We start from the raw sequence: 22,356 nt of genomic DNA on the forward strand, positions 1-22,356 counted from the left end.
CGCGCGCTGCTCGGGATTCCAGAGCTCCCGGCCAAACTCTAACCCGCTACCCTCCCTCTGCACGTCATTCCACTCTTCGCCCAATGAGTAAGAGGACCTGCTCTGAACTGTTCTCTGCCTTTGTAGGGTGGGGCAGAAATCCCTTCTCTGACGGAAAGGCGAGATGACTGTGCTTATGGGCTAGATGATTTTTGTGCTTATATGTGTCAAATAGCGAGCATTGATTATGGACTAAGAAGTATAGTTTCTATTCTTGAAATTACTGGTTCAGTAGATAGGGGACTTTTTATACCCATTTTACAGATGAGAAAACAAAATCTAGTATCAACCAATCACTTTTTAATCATTTATTAAGCACCTATTGTGTGCCAGGCACTGTATTAATGGACGGGGATACAAAGAATAAGGAGATATCCCTTGATCTCAAGGAGCCTACGATTTAAGGGGAGAGTCTATATGCAAGCAAATATGTACAAAGCAAGCTATGTAGCCTGCTAAGACGGGAAAAGAAGGGCAAAACACTGGAATTAAGAGGGGATAGGGAAAGTTTACGGTAGAAAGTGGGATTTTGTTTGTAATTTAAAGGAAGCCAGGGAGGTCAGTCAGGGAGGATAAGGAAGGAAGAAGAGCTCCTCGAATACTGACTTGATTTTTTTCGGGGGGGGGGAAGGGACTTTAGTAGTGGACTGTTAAGTATTTATGGGATTGAATTGAGACAGACGGCACAGGGGATAGACCCATAAACTTGGAATTCAAATATGACCTCAAAAACTGACTACATGAGTTAACTTTTACCTCAATTTCCTCAACTGTAAAATGGGGATGATAACACCATCGACCTTACAGGATTGTTGTTAAAGTGCTTAGCATACTGCCCAGCACATAGAGGTGCTTTAAAAATTCGGATTCCCTTTCCCCCAGTGCTTTGTATGTAGTATGCCATCCCCCCCAATAAAAGCTTGTTGGATGAACTCTAAGAGGTTAACTGGATCTTTTTGCCTAGTCATCCAGCTAGTTGCTCAATGTGGCAGAAAAGGGGTCCTCCTGGGATTGTAGCCCTAGGGATGTTCCAAAAGTCATTTAAAGATAAGAACCTGACAATTATATAAATTACTAGAGATAGTACAGGTAGCAAAGGCACAATTTGAAGCCGGGACCTGGACTCTTTAAGACCAAGATTCTTTGTCTTACTTGAAAAGTCATGAGCTATCTAGTTTTCTTAAACCTAACTAGTTTGCTTATTACATTATCATCCTTCAAGTTCTTGCTGCCAGATTCAGACCAACTTCTCTATAGGACAAAGTCAGAAAGCTCCCATAAGGGCTTGTTCAGTGACCTGGGAACTGTTCCAACCCCAGTCCCATCCCCCTTTGGTCTCAGCAGAAACAGAGGAGAGAAGGCAGAGAGGAAGAGAAACTTGTGCTGGTGTGCAGTTTCCTCCCCACCAAGAACAAATGATGACAACTTACTTCATTAGTATATGGAAGGGAGACTCGTGCTTACATGTGACCTGAGTGTCATAGGCAGTGTATGTGTCCAGCCAGATGTTGTCTTATCCTTTCTACCTTCACTACATTTCTCATCTGTACTCACACAAGCGCAGCTCTGATTTAGGTCCGTGTCTGGACCACAGCTTTATTGTTCGCTTATTTAGTCAAACACTTATGAAGTTGTGTACAAAGCACTTTTCCTGGTCTGGGAAGATACAAAATTTAAATAAAACAACTACCCTTGCCCACATGATATTGTTATTTAATCTTGTCAATTCTTCATGACTCCATGTGGGGTTTTATTGGCAAAGATACTGGAATGGTTTGCCATTTCCTTATCCCCGTGTCTCTTTTTTAAAGAGATGAAGCAAATAGGGCTAAGTGACTTGCCCAGAGTCACATAGCTAGTAAGTTTTTGATGCCATAGAGCCTGATCTTCCTGGCTACATCCGCTGCTGCTCTGCACTACAGCTAAGTCTCAGTAATGATAATAATGACTTCCCAGAAGTAATCACATTATTTAAATTTGCTGGTATATTTCTATTGAGATGGAACCAATTACCATATTTTACATTATTATAACTTCATTTAGTGTGAATATGAATGCATGTGAAAATTTCACAGGCTTCATTATTTCTACTAATCCTTATTTCTCCCCATTCCTATCCATCTTTTACTCTCCTGCCAAAGGGATTTTCCTAAAGGTAAGTTTGATCATGTCCTTTCCCATTTAAATTGCAGACTTCTTTTACCTCTAGAATCAGATGTAAAATGCTCTAGTTGGCATATAAAGTTCTTTATAGAAGTGGAATTAAGATGATGGAATAGTAGGGAAAAATTTGGCTAAACTCCCTCCAGCAAACAAGTCTCCACAAAAATTCAGAAAACTTACTATACCAAGTTCTGATCATAAAATCTAGAAAAAAAATCACGAATGATTTTTGCATAGGGATATAGTCAGAGAAGTATATAGACACTGGAGACAGTATACAGTCTCTTACAATCTCTCAAATAGGTGCCTAAATTTGTGTAAGTTTCAGGATAGGTGCCACTTGGAAGCTCTGTCACTCACTACCCATTATTCTGGGTCAGAGGTCCAAAGTGGACTAAGGAGGGAGAATATACCTAGTACTGAATACTAGGGGTGTTTACATGTGGACTGTATACTGCACAAGAAACAAGAGTTGCACGATTCTGTTATATCCTGAATTATTACAATTATTTTAGCCCCACTCCTTTTTCCTTGCCATTAGGGCTGGGAGAAATTGAGTCATGAAAAACCTCAAAGCTCTGGCCACCTTTCATTCCATTGTATCATAAAATTGCAGGTGGCTTATCTAAGTCCTCGCTGGGACTGTTTGAGTATTGCCCCCTTCTCTTGCTGTCTCCTGCCCTTGACCTTTTTACCTTGACCCTTATCTTGTCAGGACAAAGTTATGATCCTTTCCTGGAGGAACCATGGCTTGTCCATTCACCCAGTGTCCTCACCCCCCTGCCCCCCTCGTTATCTGCCTTTGTTTCCCCTATAATATTGTAGCTATATAAGTTCCCTGCCTTAGATGCTTGCAGTTGAATGATTTTTGGATATGAATCCCATTGGACCAACTAGTCTAAACTCTCCATAATTAAAATATTAAAAACCAATCTCTGTCCTGTCCCAGTTTGTCCAGCATTACATGATCCCAGGGGTTGAGTGTGTGTGTGTGGGTGAGATGTGAGAGGTGGGAGGGAGAGTGTCTCAGTTCTAGTTTCCAGTCCAACTACAGTCTGCAGTAGAATAATCAGAGCAGGAATTCCAGACCAAAGGAGAGCCTGCAGTTCTATCCCTTTGAACCAGGAGAGCTTTCTAGCTGCTAAACATGGTTGAGTCCAGGGACAGTCTATTGAAACTCTGACTGGACCAAACTCCTGGGCTTTTGCTCATCCAAAAACTAAAGAACTCAGACTAGAAGGTTTCAATCAGACTTTGCCCTGAATCTATCCATGTAAAGAAAACTGAAAGCTCATTGTTCCCCCTGTGAGCTGTCTTGGAGGTCTTGGAATCAACAAATACTCAGTACTTGCAAGAAAGCAGTAGCAGGACCAGCTCAGGTATCTCCCCTAGAAGGGAATAGATCACAGCTCTAACATCATGTCCAAAGTCAGGAAATAGGCTGGAAGAATAGCAAACAAAAAGAAATCCCAAACATAAGAAGCTATTGTAGTGACAGAGACTCTCAAGATAGAAATCCAGAAGAGAATGACTCCAAAACATCAAAAAGCAGACTCAAACAAACAAACAAACAAAACCAGGTTGAGTATAGGTCAAAGAATTCCTGGAAGACATGAAGGAAAAATCCTTTTTAAAAGAGTATTTAATTTTTTCCAATAACAGGTAAAAACAATTTTTATTGAAGTTTTTTATTTTCAAAATATATGAATGGATAAAGTGGAAAAAATAAATACAAGATACATTTGTGGGGAGGAGGATAGGTATTTGTTGTATGAGTTCAGGTCATGAGCTGAGCATGCTAAGCAGTGGAGGTGGGGAGGAAGTGTATCTGTGTACATTCTCACAGATGGAGATGGAATCTTTATGTGGGCAATAGCAAGGAGGTGGTGAGAATGTATAAGGGAGAGAAATAAACTTGGAAAAGTAGCCTGGGATCATATTATGAAAGGCTTTAATTGTCAGAGGAGTTTCTTTTGAATTTAGAGACAATAGGGAACTTGAGCTCATTCTTGAGCATCTTGAGCTTGACATGGTCAGTCTTGCATTTTAGAAGCATCACTATGGCAGCAATGTGAGAGATTTGGAGAAGAGAGGGACTAGATGCAGGGCTATTGCCACAGGGAAATCAAGTAGTGACAAGAAGCTGTGTGAGCCAAGAGAAGAGGAAGGATGTGAGAGATGGAACTTAAATACTTGTGTTTGTTGAATCCTCGGTTAGCTATGGAGGATGAAGAAAAGAATGGTTTCAAGATTGCAAGATCGAAAGATTGGAAGGATGAATATTATCTTATTTGAATCTTACAATGACCCAGTGGGGGCAGGTACCACAAATTTTATTATGTTCATACTTGGTTACAGAGTATGTTAAGGGCTATACATGTTTTCTCAGCAACCCCAGGCTGACAGAATAAGTAACTTCCATTGTCTTTGCCAGGACAGATAGGAACAATATGCTTAGATTTTAAAGATTAAAAAAAAAACTATGTATGGGTTATCCCAAAAGGAGAGGGCAATTTTAAGCATGCCCATGCCCATATGCAGAGAGAGGAAGGGAGACTGGTTTAAGATAAGGGAGAGAAATAAACTTCAAAAGGAAGAATAGACCTCTCAGACAGTGTGTGCAAAAGTCAGGAGAGACCAGCCACAAAATTCTTCCACAGAGATGGAAAATATGTCTTCTGTGTCCACATAGCTTGAGGCTAACAGCCTTTAGGGGACAGATGATATCTCGGTTGCACCTGGGAAAAGAGTGTTCTCAAAGAACTGACTAGCATTTTCCAGTTTGGAGCAACTAATCCATGGTAGGGCCTGAATACCAGTTTTGAGGAAAGTAAGAAGAAATGATTAGAATGGATTTTTTTTCCTACCCAAACCGTGTACAATTCCAATATTTGTAGTCCATATTTTTTTGGAGCAAATATAGGGAAAAGATATAACTAATTTTAACATTTTATATACATTTTCATGCAAAAAGGTATAGAACTACTGTGATTTTCATCCAAAGTTATCAGTTGAGAAACAGTACTGGGCATATAATAGCTAGCATTTATATTGTACTTTAAGGTTTGAAAAGCATTTTATATTTTATTTTGATACTCACAACAGTGCTGTGAAGTAGATACTATTATTCCCATTTTACAAATGAAGAAACTGAGGCAATGACTTGCCCAAAGATCACTGCTACTGTCTGAGGTAGAATTCTAACTCGGGTTTTTCTGATACACTACTACATATACTGTGTCATCTAGCTACTTGTTCAAATGAATTGAGCTGATACACAGAAAATATACAACATCTACAAAATGATCGATTTAATCAACTCCTTGGATTAGAAGGAGGATAAGAGAGCAAAGATAAGAGACAGAATTGGAAATATTGTATAGGGTAGGGCACAAAGACAAGGACAGACTGCACTGGGCAGACTGGATTCCTTAGTGTCAGAATTGTGAATTTTTAGCTTGTTTCCTCATCTCCAACTGACCAGCAGGACTGAACATGGGAGTAGCCTACTGTGGGACAGGTCACAAATGGGGCAGATCAGTTTCTCAAAAGCAAAGCAAAAAAGCTGTCTTAAGGATAGGGAAAAAAACTGGTCAACATCCATTTGTGATATATATATACATTTACATACACATGTATATATATAATATTTACACATATGTATATTTTTCATTTTTTATCTACTATTAATAAAAACTGAGGTACATTAATGTCTTTTAATTATGATATATGGAATCACAATTACAAGTAACTTACAGGTCCAGGAAAGATACAAGGTGAATGAAAGCTGGGTGCAAGCACATTTCACTTGATGAACAATGAATAATGAATTGTAGCTTCAAAGATATCCAGGAAATGTATGATGAGAAAAGGAGGTGAGCTAATCATGTAGGCAGAGAGAGAGGCTGTCCAAATGCTATACAGGTATTCAGTACTTTTGATATCTGGCACATTGGATGCCTTCTCTGTGAAGAACTTATGAAAGAACATAAATGAATTTAGCACATACTCTGGACTTACTCTCCCAAACTCCGTTGGCTCTGGCAGGCTGGGAGTGGCTACTACATCTTTTTTTAAAGGTTTAGGAGTAGTCTTGAGGTTTGGGGGATGGCTTTCAATCCCCAACTTGTGCATACCCCTTTTCAGTTGATATCAATTATTTAGCCAATCTTAATTAGCTTTTAGAAATGAGTATTTGCTAAAATTCTATAAGAATAGTTGCAACAAAATACACCCTCAAAAGTGTGTGACATACTGACCTTCCAGGACATTGAAAGTCCAGAGGAAAATAAACTCTCCTGAAGGCTGGACTATGCTGTGTCCATATTCTCCTGAGGATCCCAGACTATGCTGTGTCCATATTCCATGCTCTTGGTACTGACTGAGGGACCATGGTGTCATGGAAAGAACACTGGATTAGGGAGTCAGATGATTTGGTTTTTTTGTCCAATTTTTGTCCTTAATGAAGGCAGGACTGGTCTGCACTTCTCTATGAGAATGGAATAGATGGCATCTCTGAGGTTCTATCTGGTTCTAATATAGAATGACTATGACTGAGTCATAGACAGACTAAGGAATACACAAGACTAGTTTTTCTTTTCTCTCATTTTCCCATTTTCCTAATTTTTTTACAGTTAGTCTTTCCAATTCATAGGCAGGGTTTATTTGCTCATATTTTTCTTCCAAAGATGAGTAACTGTGGGTTGATAAGAAATCACCTGAATTCAGCTGTGACTTTCTCTTTCCCTCCCCCCCCACCCCGATTCTATTTGCTTCCTAGGATCAGATCCCAGAAAGATCACTTGACTTTAATGTTGGATGGCCAGGTTCAAATTTTGGACAAATCACTTAGTCTTGTTGGACCTCAGTTTCCTTCTCTGTAGATTGAAGGGGTTGGATTAGATAATTTCTTTTCCAATATTAGATCTAAGATCTTGCTCATTTTTATTTTTGTTTTTTGGTAGGTGTTGGAGGGCTTCAGTCAGCAGTGGGGTCAGGTTTCTAGGATAAACCTTGGATTTTAGAGGTATTTAAAGTCTTGGAGGGCCTGGAACTCATTCCCAGACTGAACAAGATGCCTCAGCTACTTGAGTGGACTCATTGGCATGGGTCTAAGCTTCTGAAGTCATGTCAGTCTGTACATTGGTACATTCATTCTTTAAATTACACTCCCAACCTGGAAATTCAGCAATTCACATCTGTTCTCTTCAATGTCATATTCCTTTCCCTACCCTGGCCTTCATTTGTACTATAACTATGGAACAATTGTTTTTGTTTTGGTCAGAAATCTTGAGGCTCTTCCCCTTCCAGATTGGATTTTTTAAAAACTTAGTATACTCTGCCTCATTTCTTACCTAGCCATAATCATTGAATAGGTGCAGTTTCAGTCAGACTGAAACTGGGTTAAAGACTTTAGCTTAAAAAGGCCAAGGTCTCTCACTGCATCCAGGACCATCTCCAGTCATCCTGATCTATATCTTGCCACTCGAGGGAGATGGCAGCAGAGGAGAAAGTGAGGCAGGTGGCTTTGCATAGCCTCCCTCACTTAAATCCAACTCACTTGCCTGTTATGGTATCACCTTCCTGATGTTATTGTCCTACATGACATCCAAATACTTTGACAACAACACAAGAGAGGCTGTAGATTATTACCTTGCAACTCATGTCATCTGATTTTAGCAAATTCTGGGATTTCTTAATTTGATTTAATCTCCTGGATGGTAAGGACCTAAAAGAAACACTGTTGTTCTCAGCCCAAATGAATAGTAAAGTGAAAAACACTTTGACATTTAGTCTTTCTCTTTTATATTTATATTTTATTTTATATTTATATTCTCATATATATAATATAATATATTATTAGTCCAGAGTTTGATACATAGAGTTTATTAAATTTTTAAAAATTAAAACTTTTAATTTTCAAAACATATGCATAAGCGGGAGAACTGTTCGGTTCTGCAAATATGTATTGTATCTAGGATATACTGCAACATATTTAACATATATAGGACTGCTTGCCATCTTGGAGTGGGGGGGTGGAGGGAGGGAGGGAGGGGAAAAAACGAAACATAAGCGAGTGCAAGGGATAATGTTGTAAAAAAATTATCCTGGCATGGATTCTGTCAATACAAAGTTATTATTAAATAAAATAAAATTTAAAATAAAAAAAAACATATGCATAGATCATTTTCAACATTCATCCTTGTGTTCCAAATTTTTTCCCTCCCTTCCCTCAACCCTCTCCCCTAAATGGCAAGTGATTCAATATATGTTAAACATGTGCAGTTCTTCTATATATATTTCCATAATTACCATGCTACACAAGAAAAATCAGATCCCAAAAAAAATGAGAAAAAAAATGCAAGTGAACAACAACAAAAAGAGTGAAAATTCTATATTATGATCCACCTTCAGTTCTCACCATCCTCTCTCTGGGTGCAGATGGTTCTCTTTATTACAGGATCATTAGAACTGGCATCTATCTTCTCATTATTGGAAAGAGTCACATCTATCAGAATTGATTATTGTATAATCTTCTTATTGTTACCATGTGCAATGATCTCCTGGTTTTGCTCATTTCACTCATCATCAGTTCATGTAAGTCTCTCCAGGCTTCTCTGAAATCATCCTGCTAGTCATTTCTTAGAGAACAATAGTATACTAAAACATTAAAAGTCTTTTTAAAAAATAAATTCCTCATACCTAGTAAGCTCCCAAGTGTTTATCCTGGATGTCTGTGTATTTCATGTTATCCAGTACTGGAAGGTGCTTTGGGGTATCCAGTATGGCCAGTCAGTCAACAAGAATTTATAAAGCTCTTCTTATGTGCCAGGCATTGTGCTAAGTGCTAAGCACAATATAAAAGCAAGCAAAAAGAAAGGTTTTCTAATGGGGAAGACAACACATAAAAGGAAGCTGATTGGGTGGGTGGAAGGAGAAGGTATCTCAGTCTGGTGGGATTTGAAGAAATGACTCGATTATGTGCCCTCCTTAAATGGGGGTTCTGAGAGGAAGTATCCAATTAGAGGGAGAGGCCTCGGGGCAGAAGTTGTGTGTTCCAAGATTGAAGTGATCTCCCAGGATGAAGAACTTTTCTGGGGCATGGTGGACCATCCTAGAGACTATAAAAGAATGCAGCTTTATGGGAAAATGGTCCCTAGTCCTTTCTCAGACTCTTAGAGAAGCAGCAAAATGTGACTCACCCCTTGATCCACCCTTTCATGTGATTCTTTATGTCAGTCTTCATCCTCTTAAAAAACCTTCTATTTTTTATGTCCCCTCCTTCTCTCCTCCTCTCCAGTCTTCCCCCTTTACTCTTGTTCTCTTTCTTCTGTCTTGAATTTCATTTAAGGTCACCTATAAGGATATACTATATAAAATATTTAATCAGAATGGTAGAAATAAATCACACAAGATTAACATCAGTACTCTTGACTCTTGAGTTCTTAGTTTGCAGCCCTTTTTGTTCTTCCATCATCTCCCATATAGCAGATAGGAAAAACCCCCAGAATTTTCTCTTGTCTTGCTCTTAGCTAAGAGGAAGCAATGGCTTTTACTAGGGAGGGCTTTTCATTGAAAAAGAACCAGCAAAAATCAACTTTGTGTTGACACCATAGAGAACTGGTAGCTGAGCAAGCACTGAGACACTAGGCACTGGTCTTACTTCTAGGTGGCTGGTTTCTGTTCTCCAATCTCAGGCCTTCTTGTCTTGTTATAAGGTTCTGCATTTAACAGTGTAACATGGGTTTGCTCTTTCCCCACTGAAGGCCAGATCCCTCACATTCCCCATTCCCTACCTCCCGCCTTCTAGGATTCTTTAGTACCCTAGTTCTAGTTCTTCTCTCTTCATCTCTTGTGTGCTCTTGTTTAAGGGATCAATGATTAGCAATCCGATTCCTCTTAGCCACTTACATCAGACATACAAACATTCCCTTCACACTATCACTTTGGTTTGGGGAGAGAAGACTCAACTATGCTCAAAAAGTTATCAAACTGTGCATACTCTTTGATCCAGCAGTGTTACTATTGGGCTTATACCCCAAAGAGATACTAAAGAAGGGAAAGGGACCTGTATGTGCCAAAATGTTTGTGGCAGCCCTGTTTGTAGTGGCTAGAAACTGGAAAATGAATGGATGCCCATCAATTGGAGAATGGCTGGGTAAACTATGGTATATGAATGTTATGGAATATTATTGTTCTGTAAGAAATGACCAGCAGGATGAATACAGAGAGGACTGGTGAGACTTACATGAACTGATGCTAAGTGAAGTGAGTAGAACCAAGAGAACATTATACACAGCAACTACAAAATTATGTGATGATCACTTCTGATGGATGTGGCCCTTTTCAACAATGAGGGATTCAAGCCAATTCCATTAGATTTGTGATAGAGAGAGTCATCTGCATCCAAAGAGAGGACTTTGGGGACTGAATGTGAATCACAACAGGGTATTTTCACCTTTTTTGTTGTTTGCTTGCATTTTTCTCTTTCTCATTTCCCCCCCTTTTGATGTGATTTTTCTTGTGCAGCATGATAAATGTGAAAATATGTTTAGAAGAACTGCACATGTTTAACCTATATTGGATTATTTGTTGTTTAGGGGAAAGGGTGTGAGGAAGAGAAAGAGAAAAATTTGGAACACAAGATTTTGGAAAGGTGAATGTTGAAAACTATCTTTGTATTTTGAAAATAAAAAGTATTTTAAAAAGATTTAAGCTCACAGTAGCATTAATCTCACAATGTTTGAAACCCAAGACCCTTAGGCTAGGGTCCTATCTTCTTCTCAAGGCTTTTCTGCTGGGCTACTGGCAATATCTAGCCCAGAATTCTTGACTTCAAGATTTCCAGGACTTGAGTTCTCTGGTCAGCAACTCTTCTCCCTGGATCTAGAGTGGGAAAAGACAAGTGAAATAGACTGAGGACCAAAGTCACATTCCTACCATAAGAGGAGGAAGAGGTAGTCCTGAGGGCCTCCTTTTTGCACATGGTCTCACCTACTATGAGTGAATGTGACTGAAGGAAATGACAGTGAAGGGAGAGTTATTGTTCTTTAATCAGGTAGTTTAAAAGTCAGTTTTGGCTATAAAACCAATGGAAAGAAGCTGGTCCAAATGTCATGATAGCCCAACAGAGAATGTCCCCTCGTGTGTCTTCCAGAAGCAGATTCCTCAGCACTTCCCATGTGGATGATTCTATTTTAGGTGATCTGGGAATAGACCAAACCCCCATTACAACTGCATCTCTCTGCCTCTTCGATAAGATCATGTTTGAGAAGTTACCATCAGTTCTGCTAAGGAAGGTGGAAAAGGGAGAGTGTGCACAGCTGTGTGCTTGAGCACTATTCCTCCCTCCTGGACTGTAAGCTTTCCCATTACATTTTAATTCAATCTTAAAAAAAAAAAACTTTATTCTGGCATTCTTCTTCATTCTCAAGATCATAGGAATACTCTTGACCTATGTGTTTAGCCTAAAGTTACTTTAAGGCTGTATTAGAAGGGCAAAGATACTACACATGCATCTTCTATTATATACACATATATATCTATGTTTATCCTCCCAGTTTTTCTCTCTCCTTTTTTCTTTTTTGTTTCTTTCTCATTCTGTCTTTCCCCTCAAACCTTCCTCCATGATTACTTCAATTTGTTTTTCCCTTTTAATATGGCATTATACAGACTTAAAGGAGGTTGCAATTGATATGGCTGGAATAGCAATATTTAGTTCAAAATAAATTTGTGACAAATTCACAATGGCCATTCTCTTTGACAAAAGGTAGATTTATTTAGAGAAGGGGATACAGACAAAATGAAGGGATACAATAGACCCCAGGAATAGTAAATATAAACTAGAACAGGAAGAGCACAAAGGAAAAAAGACAAGTTCCCTATAGGGACTCACAACTAACCAGGAAAAAGGGAATATTCCATGAGGAGGGAGAAAGCCACTGAGTGACAGGTTAGACTGATCAGAGTTAGCTAGAGTATGGAGAATAGGGTCATTAGAAGAAAGGCATTATGAGGGAGAAAAAGAGAGTAAGCCCACCTCACAGTGGGCTTAGTCCTGAAAAGAACATCGTAAAGATTTTCATCACAAGCAGATCTTTTATAAGGGAAATTTACCCTCTAGAGCTTTATCAGGTACAAAGGTGGGAAATAAAAAGGGAAGGGGAATCAAGGAGAAGAGGAAGTGCCAGAGAGCTCAAAGGTGGTGGAATCGAGCTAGATTTTTTTTAATTTAAAATTTGTTTAAAAATTAATTAGTTTGTTTATTTTAATACACATTGTTTTATGAATCATGCTAGGAGAGAAAAATCAGAGTAAAAGAAAAAACTATGGGAGAGATTTAAAAAAAAACAGAAAAAAGAAATGAATATAGCATGTGTTGATTTACATTCAGTCTCCTTTTTCTAGATTCAGATGGCATTTTCTGTCCAAAGTCTATTAGGATTGCTTTGAATCGCTGGACCACGAAGAAGAAGCAAGTCTTTCATAGTTGATTATCATACATTCTTGCTGTTGCTGTGTATAATGTATTTCTGGTTCTGCTTGTTTCACTCAGCATCAGTTCATGTAAATCTTTCCAGGTCTTTCTAAAATCAGTTTGTTCATCATTTTTTAATAGCACAATAATATTCTATTATCTTCACATACCACAACTTATTCAGCCATTCCCCAATATGGGCATCTACTCATTTTTCAATTCTTTGCTATCACAAAAAGGGCTGCTACAAACATTTTTGCACATGTGGGTCCTTTCCCTCGTTTAGGATTTCCTTGGGAAATAGACCCAGTAATGGCACTGCTGGGTCAAAGATCAAATCAAAGAGGGAAAAAAATGAAAAAGAAAGCAAAAAGCAAGTAAACAACAACAAAAAGCGTGAAAATGCTATGTTGTGATCCACGCTCAGTTCCCACAGTCCTCTCTCTGGATGTAGATGGCTCTCATCATCACAAGATCATCTCGTTGTTGAAGAAAGTCATATCCATCAGAATTGATCATCTTGTTGTTGTGTACATAACAACTCCATCAACAATGGATTAGTGTCTCAATTTTCACAATCACCTCCAACATTTATTATTAATTTTTCCTGTCATCTTAGCCAATCTAAGAGGTATGAGGTAGTACCTCAGACTTGTTTTAATGTGCATTTCTCTATTCAATAGTGATTTAGAACATTTTTTTCATACGATCATAAATGGCTTTAATTTTATTATCTGAAAATTGTGTGTTCATATCCTTTGATCATTGATCATTTGGGGAATGATCTCCTGATTCTGCTCATTTCACTTAGCATCAATTCATGTAAGTCTCTGCAGACCTCTCAAATCATCCTGCTTACAGAATAATAATATTTCATAATATTAATATATGATAACTTATTCAACCATTCTCCAATTGATGGGCATCCATTCAGTTTCCAGTTTCTTGTCACTACAAAAAAGGCTGCCACAAACATTTTTGCACATGTGGGTCCCTTTCCTTCCTTTAGAAGTAGAATAGCCCCATAGAAATGCTGCTGGATCAAGGGTATGCACAGTTTGATATCTTTTTGGGCATAGTTCCAGATTGCTCTCCAGAATGGTTGGATTCGTTCACAACTCCATCAACAATGGATTAGTGTCTCAATTTTCACAATCACCTCCAACATTTATTATTAATTTTTCCTGTCATCTTAGTCAATCTAAGAGGTATGAGGTAGTACCTCAGACTTGTTTTAATGTGCATTTCTGTATTCAATAGTGATTTAGAATATTTTTTCATACGATCATAAATGGCTTTAATTTTATTATCTGAAAATTGTGTGTTCATATCCTTTGATCATTGATCATTTGGGGAATGATTTGTATTCTTATAAATTTCATACAGTTCCTTATATATTGTAGAAATGAGACTTTTATCAGAAATACTGGCTATAAAGATTTTTCCTAGTTTTGTATTTTCCTTTTAATTTTGTTTCTGTTGGTTTTGTTTGTGGCAAAATCTTTTTAGTTTAATGTAATCAATATTGTCCATTTTATCTTTCATAATGTTTTCTAGTTTTTCTTTGCTCATAAATTCCTCCCTTCTCCTAAGATCTGATAGGCAAATTATCCCTTGTTCTCCTAATTTGCTTATAGTATCATCCTTTATCCCCAAATCATGTGTTCATTTTGACCTTATTTTGGTATGGGGTGGAATCAAGCCAAACTGAATATACCTGGCAGATAAGTTTCCAGACCTGTCTAAAGATATGCTAATCAATATCTCAAAAGTTTGTTTGAAGATACCCAAGTTGGAGGATGGACATTGGGAATTAGTAAAGAGTTTCTTCCTAGATAGTCTGGGAATTATCTAATAATAGTTTTTTCCTGAAGGAGAAGAGAGTAAATCATATCACAATGAAATGGAAAGATGGCTTATAGATTCTCCTCTGAGATGCAAAATACAGAATTGGCAGAGTTGGTTTTGTTGTGCCTTCAAAAGAAAAAAAGGGGGAAAGAAGTCAGATTACCATGATTTCCTTTAGAAATCAAACCAACATAAATCAGTTACTGGCACAAGAAGGTCAAAAGAACTTAGAAACCACCTCCAGTAGCAAATACTCAATCATATTGCTGAATGAAGAAACATGACAACCAAGAGTAGCACTTGTTTAGAATATAAATTAATTTGCAAAGCATTTTGGAGGATGGTGGAAAATTATAAGTAATATTGACTCAAAAAATGTGAAGAGCAGGGGAAGGAAAACCACTGTATTCCATATAGACTCTGGGGGATTGTTGTCCCAAATTCCCCTGACATAGGCAAGGTGGGTTGCAGAAAGTGGCTAGTCATATTTCCTTTCTCCTTCTTGGGATTCTGGAGAAACACTTGAGTGTTTTTCTAATGCTATTTGAGCCTTTATTTATTGCTTTTCCTCTAATGTTAATTAACCAATTTTCTCTTCACTATCATCTAACCAATAATTAATGCTCCAATATAATTTAACCCATTGGTATCACTTTGATATCACTGCTAATCAAATAATATCAACTAGCTTTTATGAAGCTATATTTACTAAAAAGATATACCAAGAACTGAAGTACAAATGTATCCCCTGAACTGGGGCACATGGTGTTTTTTGATCCTTGGGGAGAGTAGATTCAAACTTAGCGTTGTTGTTACAAACATTTCTGCCACCAACTTCACTTTCAGGTACATCAGAGGTGATGGATAAATTGCTCGCTTGTTTGAAGGGCACAGCGTCTTGTCTGCCAGGTCAGGTCACTGTTAGGTTGGGTCAAGTAGGTTGCTCCTCTATGCTGTACCTGCATACCAGGCTCAGACAAAGAGTGATCCGACTGCCCTTTTGAGATCTCACAGGGCTTTGTACCCAACGATAGAATACATCAACTGATTTTGGACACAAGCTTGCCTATAAGTCAAGAGTGCTCACTGACTGGTCAGTGGTAAGAAAGAGATCCGTTTCTGCACCCTGAAGAACTCAGAGAATTGTCCAGGAAGGAAAAAGAAACTGAATTTCTCTGTTGAAATCTTCTGGATGAACACTTAGTTACATCTTAGTAGCCAACTAAAAGTCTTTTTTTTTTTTTTTTTTTTTTTTACTGTGCATTAAACAGACAAGAGACCATTTCTCTGAATCAGAGGTAGCTCCTGTGCATTATATATCATCAGAGACTTCCAGAAGCAGTTTCACCACCCAATGAAGGTGGGTAGTAGGCAGTCTACTGTGCATGTTCCTAGGAATGGACCCACTTAGTTTATACTATGTCCTATTATACTAGTCTGTGGAAAATTTGGTGTAAAAGTCAACAAAGTCATTTCATTCCAAGAAAACTTGAGAGACGAAATATTAAAGACATTTTGTAATGTCTTTAATGTTAGTGTTCCACATAAATGGAACATATGTGTCAATATTTCTACAAAATGTTTCAATCATTGTAGATGGTATAACAATTATATTTAAACTTTAACATTTCAGTACATAATGTGCTATATGAGGCAGTAGAAATGACACTCAAAAAGATACATTTAAGAAGGCAGATCTGGACCAGATCAAATATATATAGAAGAAATAATTTTGAAAGTGTAACCTACCTTTTGGCTTCATCCATAAAAATATGACCACTAAAATGTTGATGAGGGGGATTTATTATCAATCAATTGTTTCTTTAATATAATCTAATCAATTATTAATGCATCTGATATCTAGAAGAAAAAGAAATCAAATTTTTTAAAAAGAAAAATCACAAAAGATGGTCTAGAAGTTATCACTAATTATTAGCCCATATATTTGTTTTCTTATTTTCATAACATCTTTTCTTTTTTTTTTGAGCTAAAATCTTTCACTATCATCTAACCAATTATTAATGCTCCAATATAATTTAACCCATTGATATCACTGACAACCAAATAATATCAACTAGCTTTTATGAAGCTATATTTGCTAAAAAGATATATAAATAGCTGAAATACAAATGTATTCCCTGAACTGGGGCACATTGTCCTTTTTGGTCCTTGGGGAGAGTAGATTCAAACTTAGTGTTGTTGCTATAAACATTTCCGCCACCAACTTGTTTATTTTTTTTAATTAAAGCTTTTTATTTACAAAGCATATGCTTGGGTAATTTTTCCAACATTGACCCTTGCAAAACCTTTTGTTCCAAATTTTCCCCTCCTTCCCCTTACTCCCCTCCCCTAGCTGGTAGGTAGTCCAATACATGTTAAATATGTTGAAATACATGTTAGATCCAATATGTGTATACATATTTATACAGTTATCTTGTTGCACAAAAAAAATCAGATCAAGAAGGAAGAAAAAGAAAAGCTGAGAAAGAAAACATAATGTAAGCAAATAACAACAGAAAGAGTGAGAATGCTATGCTGTGTTCCACACTCAGTTCCCGAGGTCCTCTCTCTGGGTGTATTTGGCTCTTTATCACTGAATAAGTGGAACTGGTTTGAATCATCTCATTGTTGAACAGAGTCATGTCCATCAGGATTGATCATCATCATAATATCTTTTCAAGAATGATCTACATATATATCAAGGGCATCACTGATGAAAATATGGGAAGGAAAAAGGTGGGCTTCCATAAACTATTTTCTATTATAGAACATATCACTACAGAAATACAATTGATTGGAATGTATAGAAAATACAGATTACTGTTGTAAGTAATTATATTTAGTCCCTGGGAACCCTAGACAGCTGCCTCAGGTCTAAAGCAGTTTTTGTGGGTCAGCATCCTCTCAAAACTATAGCATTTGAGTCTTTACTGATTTTTTTTACTTTTGTAAAATCAACCAGAGGAAATAGTTCAATATAAAACACCTTTCATCATATATCATTGCAAAATAAATAGTAATAAAGTTTATTCTCATGTACACAGGGATACACTATGCCACAAATTGCCATACCACTGGGGCAAGAGGAGGACATACATGCAGAAACACATATAATTGGTGAATATACATAAAAGGACATATGAGCCAGAAACACGGGTATGGAACATGTTTGTCCAGGCTAACTTATTCCTCTAACACAAAAGCACCCCTTATGTCCCCTGGTAGCTCCATTGTCTTGTTCTCTATTACTTTCTGCTGGGTAAAAATTCTAACGTGATTCTCTACCTCCCCTCTCCCCTCCCCGCTCCCCCTCAGCTTTGTGGGAAGGTATCTGTTAATTCTTTGCCCAGAAACTAGCTTTAACTCTTTTTTGAACCAGATCACAGCTAGCCATACTCAACTAACTAGATAGAAAAGACCTCAGAGATTTAAATTTTCGTGTTTTAACTCTTCTACTATTGTGACTTTTTTCTAGGTTGCTTTCTTTTAACTTCCGGCATATTCTTGGTTACTAGCTTTGCCTCTCCAAATGTCCTTTTAGAAAAAATTCCACAGAACCCTGTGGAGTTGGTGTGAGAAAATTCTTATCAATTCTCATCATAACTTTGGTTGCCATGTAAATAATTTCCAGAACAAGATTGAAAAGGTCTGTGTCAAATCGATGAAACTGATGAAGACCTTTGTCTTAAATTTACCCAGGAACCAAAATTTCTATGATTCTTACACATAAAAATAGCTTTTGATTTTAGGGAAAAAATGTAGCTATCTTTCTTCAAATGATATCCATCTTCTGTATGCTTCAATCATACAAGATTCTTTGATGGATAAAACCAGAAAAAGAACTTTCCCTAACCATCTTCTATCAACTAAGCAAGAGTAAAACAGATGTTCACCAAAAACCTGGTTATGAGAAAAAAAGTTCTGCACAGAGTGCAAATGAACTGCTTTACAGGGGTCCTCAAACTTTTTACATAGGGGGCCAGTTCACTGTCCCTCAGACTGTTGGAGGGTCAGACTATAGTAAAAACAACAACTTTGTTTTGTGGGCCTTTAAATAAAGAAACTTCATAGCCTTGGGTGAGGGGGATAATCGTCCTCAGCTGCCACATCTAGCCCGCGGGCCGTAGTTTGAGGACCCTGGAGAATCTCATGAAAGAGGTGAGGTCTTCCAGATGCTCTTTTTTTGTAGATTATATTAGACTAATTGTATCAAGCTTCAGACTTCTACAGGGTTACTTCAATGAGACCCATGGCCTCTTACAAAAGTTAGCCTAACATACAATCAGGAATGACAAAAATGGATGAATAATATCTAGTGTCCAATCTGTGAAATGCAATTAGTCTATCATGATAAATGAAAAATATAAATTAGATAAATAAATATAAATAAATAAGTGAATTATGCCAGAATTGAACAGGATGTTGAATAAACTGCATTATAGTTGGGAAGCAGAGCGTTAATTTCAATGACTCAAAGCTATTAACTGCCACAACAAAATAAAAAACAAAACAAAACAAAACCAAAACTGCTGGCAATTTCCTCATAATATTATCTTAACTCGTGGGATCAGCCTAAGGAGAATTAAAATGATTAGACAAGGAGGGGCTTTTGGTGAATGTAAGAGTACTGTAATTTATCAGTTTTCTGCTTCAATTCTTTCAAGACCGCCAGGTGGTTCAGTGGGCTGGAATCAGGAATACTGACCAGTATTCAAATCTGGACTTAGATTCTCACTGGCTATGTAAGTCACTTAACCTCTGTTACCTTGCAGAATGGGAATAAAAATAACATCTATCGCTTATGTTGTGAGAACCAAATGAGATGTTAATTGTAAAGGGTTTGGCTCAGTCACAGGGTGCATAGTGTTACATAAATGTTAGCTATTATGATTCTGCTTTATTTTCTGATGAAGAGGTGACTTTTCTCCTTGCCAAGATCAAGTCCTTTCCCTACATATTCTCTTGCTGCTGTTCCTTCCCATCTCTCCCAGAAGCTTGCTTCTATAATAATAATAATAAAATATAATGAACTCCCATTCTAATTTTCAATTTCTCCTGATAAACTTGCTTCTTTGCTGACTATAAATCTGCCCAGTCCTCCTTCATCCATAATAAACCTTTGCTCAATTCCACCATCCTTTCAAACATATTCTTTATTTTGCCTCCCTTTCAAAGGTCAAACCATTAGAAAACAATGTCTGTATTCTTTGCTTTGTGGCTTCGTCTTTAGTTAACCCACTTTCTAATCCCTTGCAATCTGGCTTTTTGCTCATCAGTCAAATGAAATTGTTCTCTTCAAGTTGCCAGTAATCTCTTAATTGCTAAATCTGATGGCCTTCTCTCATTCTTCTTTCTCCTTGCATGATCTATAGCTCTCTAATTGATCCTTATCAGTCCCTTTAATAATATCAGCTATTATTTTCATCCAGCTCACTGAATAAAGGAAGCTTCGCCACCACAACAAGACATTAGTAGTGCAGTAGATAGAGTTCTGAGCCTGGAATCAGGAAAATCTGGGTTCAAATCTAGTCTCATTTACTTACTTTGTGATCATAGGCTAGTCACCAACCAATTAACCTTAGTTTCCTCAACTATAAAATGGGGATAATGATAATAATAGTAACACCTATTTCACAGGTTTATTGTGAAGATCAAATAAAATAATATTTGTAAAAAGCATTTAGCAAAGTGCCTGACACATGGTAGGTGCTATATAAATGCTTAGTCCCTCCCCTTTCTCTGTCCTGAGCCTTTTTCTCTTTCTCTACACTCTTTTCTTCAGTGATTAATCAACCTCCAAGGGTTCATTTTCATCTGAATATAAGGAAAAGCAATGGGGATTAAAATTTTGATTTCACTAGTTTGGGGGTCTCTCAGATGCGAAACTTTTTCTACTAATGCATTTCAGCACCTTCTTTACAATGAATAGTTTTAGTGAGTTACCTAAAATACTGAGAATCAAGTGACTTGCCTACAAACAACAAGAATGTGTCAGAGGCAGGTTTGGGACCCAGTTTTTCCTTGTTTTAAGGCCCCCTTCTCTACCTGCCCTACAATCCCTAATCTCTATGCAAATAATCCCAAATCTATCTCAAATCATTAGATCATTAGATGAATTCCTGAACTCCAATGTTGCATTATTAATTGCTTGCTGGTTTTCTTCTTTTGAATGTCTAGTAAGCATCTCAAACTCTGTCTAAAAGGCAGCTTATATTTTCCTTTGAAACCTTTATTTCCTTCAAAATTTGCTTTTTATATTGAGCACAACTCTATCGCTTAGTCCTCCCTGAACAGGAATAGCACCTCTTGTGTGAGAGCTGGTCAGGCCCTTTTCAGGGCTGCTCATCCATTGTTACTCAATTTTCACCTGTGGCTCCAAGAAGCTATAGCATGTGCAGTAGCCACATCCAGGTAAAACCATCTTGGCAGATGGACTAAACCAGCCTGAGAGTAACCAGCAGATCTCCACTATCAGCCAGTTAGAGTGCTATCTACCCCAAGCATGTGAAGATTTCCTCAGTGGAATGGGTAGATGAGTACAATTTTTTCAGGTGACCCCGAAGGTGGTGAAAGTAGGCCCTGTGGAGCACTTAGAGCTTGGTCAGACACTGAAGACCAAGATCATCCACTTTGGGGATGTGGCCAGTCACTTTGACTCTGGAAGAGAGAGTGAGGCTGACAACTTCGTGCAACTCTGCCTCACTTAAATCCAAGTCAAGAAATCACCTGTCATCCACCGTTTCACCCCAACATTCTCTTTGAAAATGAAGGACAAACATTACAGCCATCTGGGTTTGCAACCTTAGATTCATTCTCCAGTCTTTCTTCTTTGCTCTCCAAAGTCTATCACTTATCAAGCCTTTTGTTGATTCTCCCTCCCCAATATTTTTCTTATCCCATTTTCTCAAATCACATTTTCTACTCTGGTTCACACCCTCATCACCTCTTGTCTGGACTTGCATTAGCCAATTAATTGGTCTTGCTTTTAGTCCTTGCCCTCTCCAACCCACTCTCTACTTAGCTGCCAAATTGACATTTAAAAAACGGATTTGACCTTGTCATACACCTACTCAAAGATTTTCACTGGCTTCCTATAGTATCTAGGATAAAATACAAAATCCCCAGCCTGGTATTTAAAGTCCTCTGCAATCTGGTAGGCTTTATTTAGTTACCTTTCTAATTTTATTTCATATTTCTTTCATTGTGTTCTCTCCACTCCAGTCAAATTGGCTTACATAGCCATTCCCCTTATGTGACATTCCTTTTCTTACCTTTATACCTTTATCCATGTCTATAATACATTCAGAATCTCCTCACATGCACTTTATAATATCCCTGGATTCCCTTCTCCCCAAATCACAGCCCCATTAGGAAGGTCTGACTCCTAAACTCAGCCATGCTTGACACCTCCAGATTACATGCATCCCTTTTCCTCTTGAAATGACTTTGCATTTCCTTGTTTGTGCATCTACTGTATCTTCCCAGTCAAATATAATCTCTTTGAAGTAGAGGATTATTGTTTTTGACTTTCTTTATATCCCCAATACCTACCCCAGTTTTATACATAGTAGACACGTAGCAAATGCTTATTGCACTGAATTGAATTAAACAATCTGTATTAATGTCTGTTGTATTCTGCTTACTCTTCCAGAGAAACCCTGGATTTTAAATATAAGTTTTCTGGAGATAGAATGCCTTAATCCAAAGGGGATGACTTTAATAGTGGGAATTTTAATCAGGATGAAAAGGGAAGATATTTTGGGGGCAGTTAGGATCTGGTAGGATCCAAAAAATTATACCTTGAAAGCCACATAGCATAGTGGAAAGAG

This window comes from Antechinus flavipes, chromosome 2 (assembly GCF_016432865.1).
Source record: "Antechinus flavipes isolate AdamAnt ecotype Samford, QLD, Australia chromosome 2, AdamAnt_v2, whole genome shotgun sequence".
NCBI classification, from domain to species: domain Eukaryota; kingdom Metazoa; phylum Chordata; class Mammalia; order Dasyuromorphia; family Dasyuridae; genus Antechinus; species Antechinus flavipes.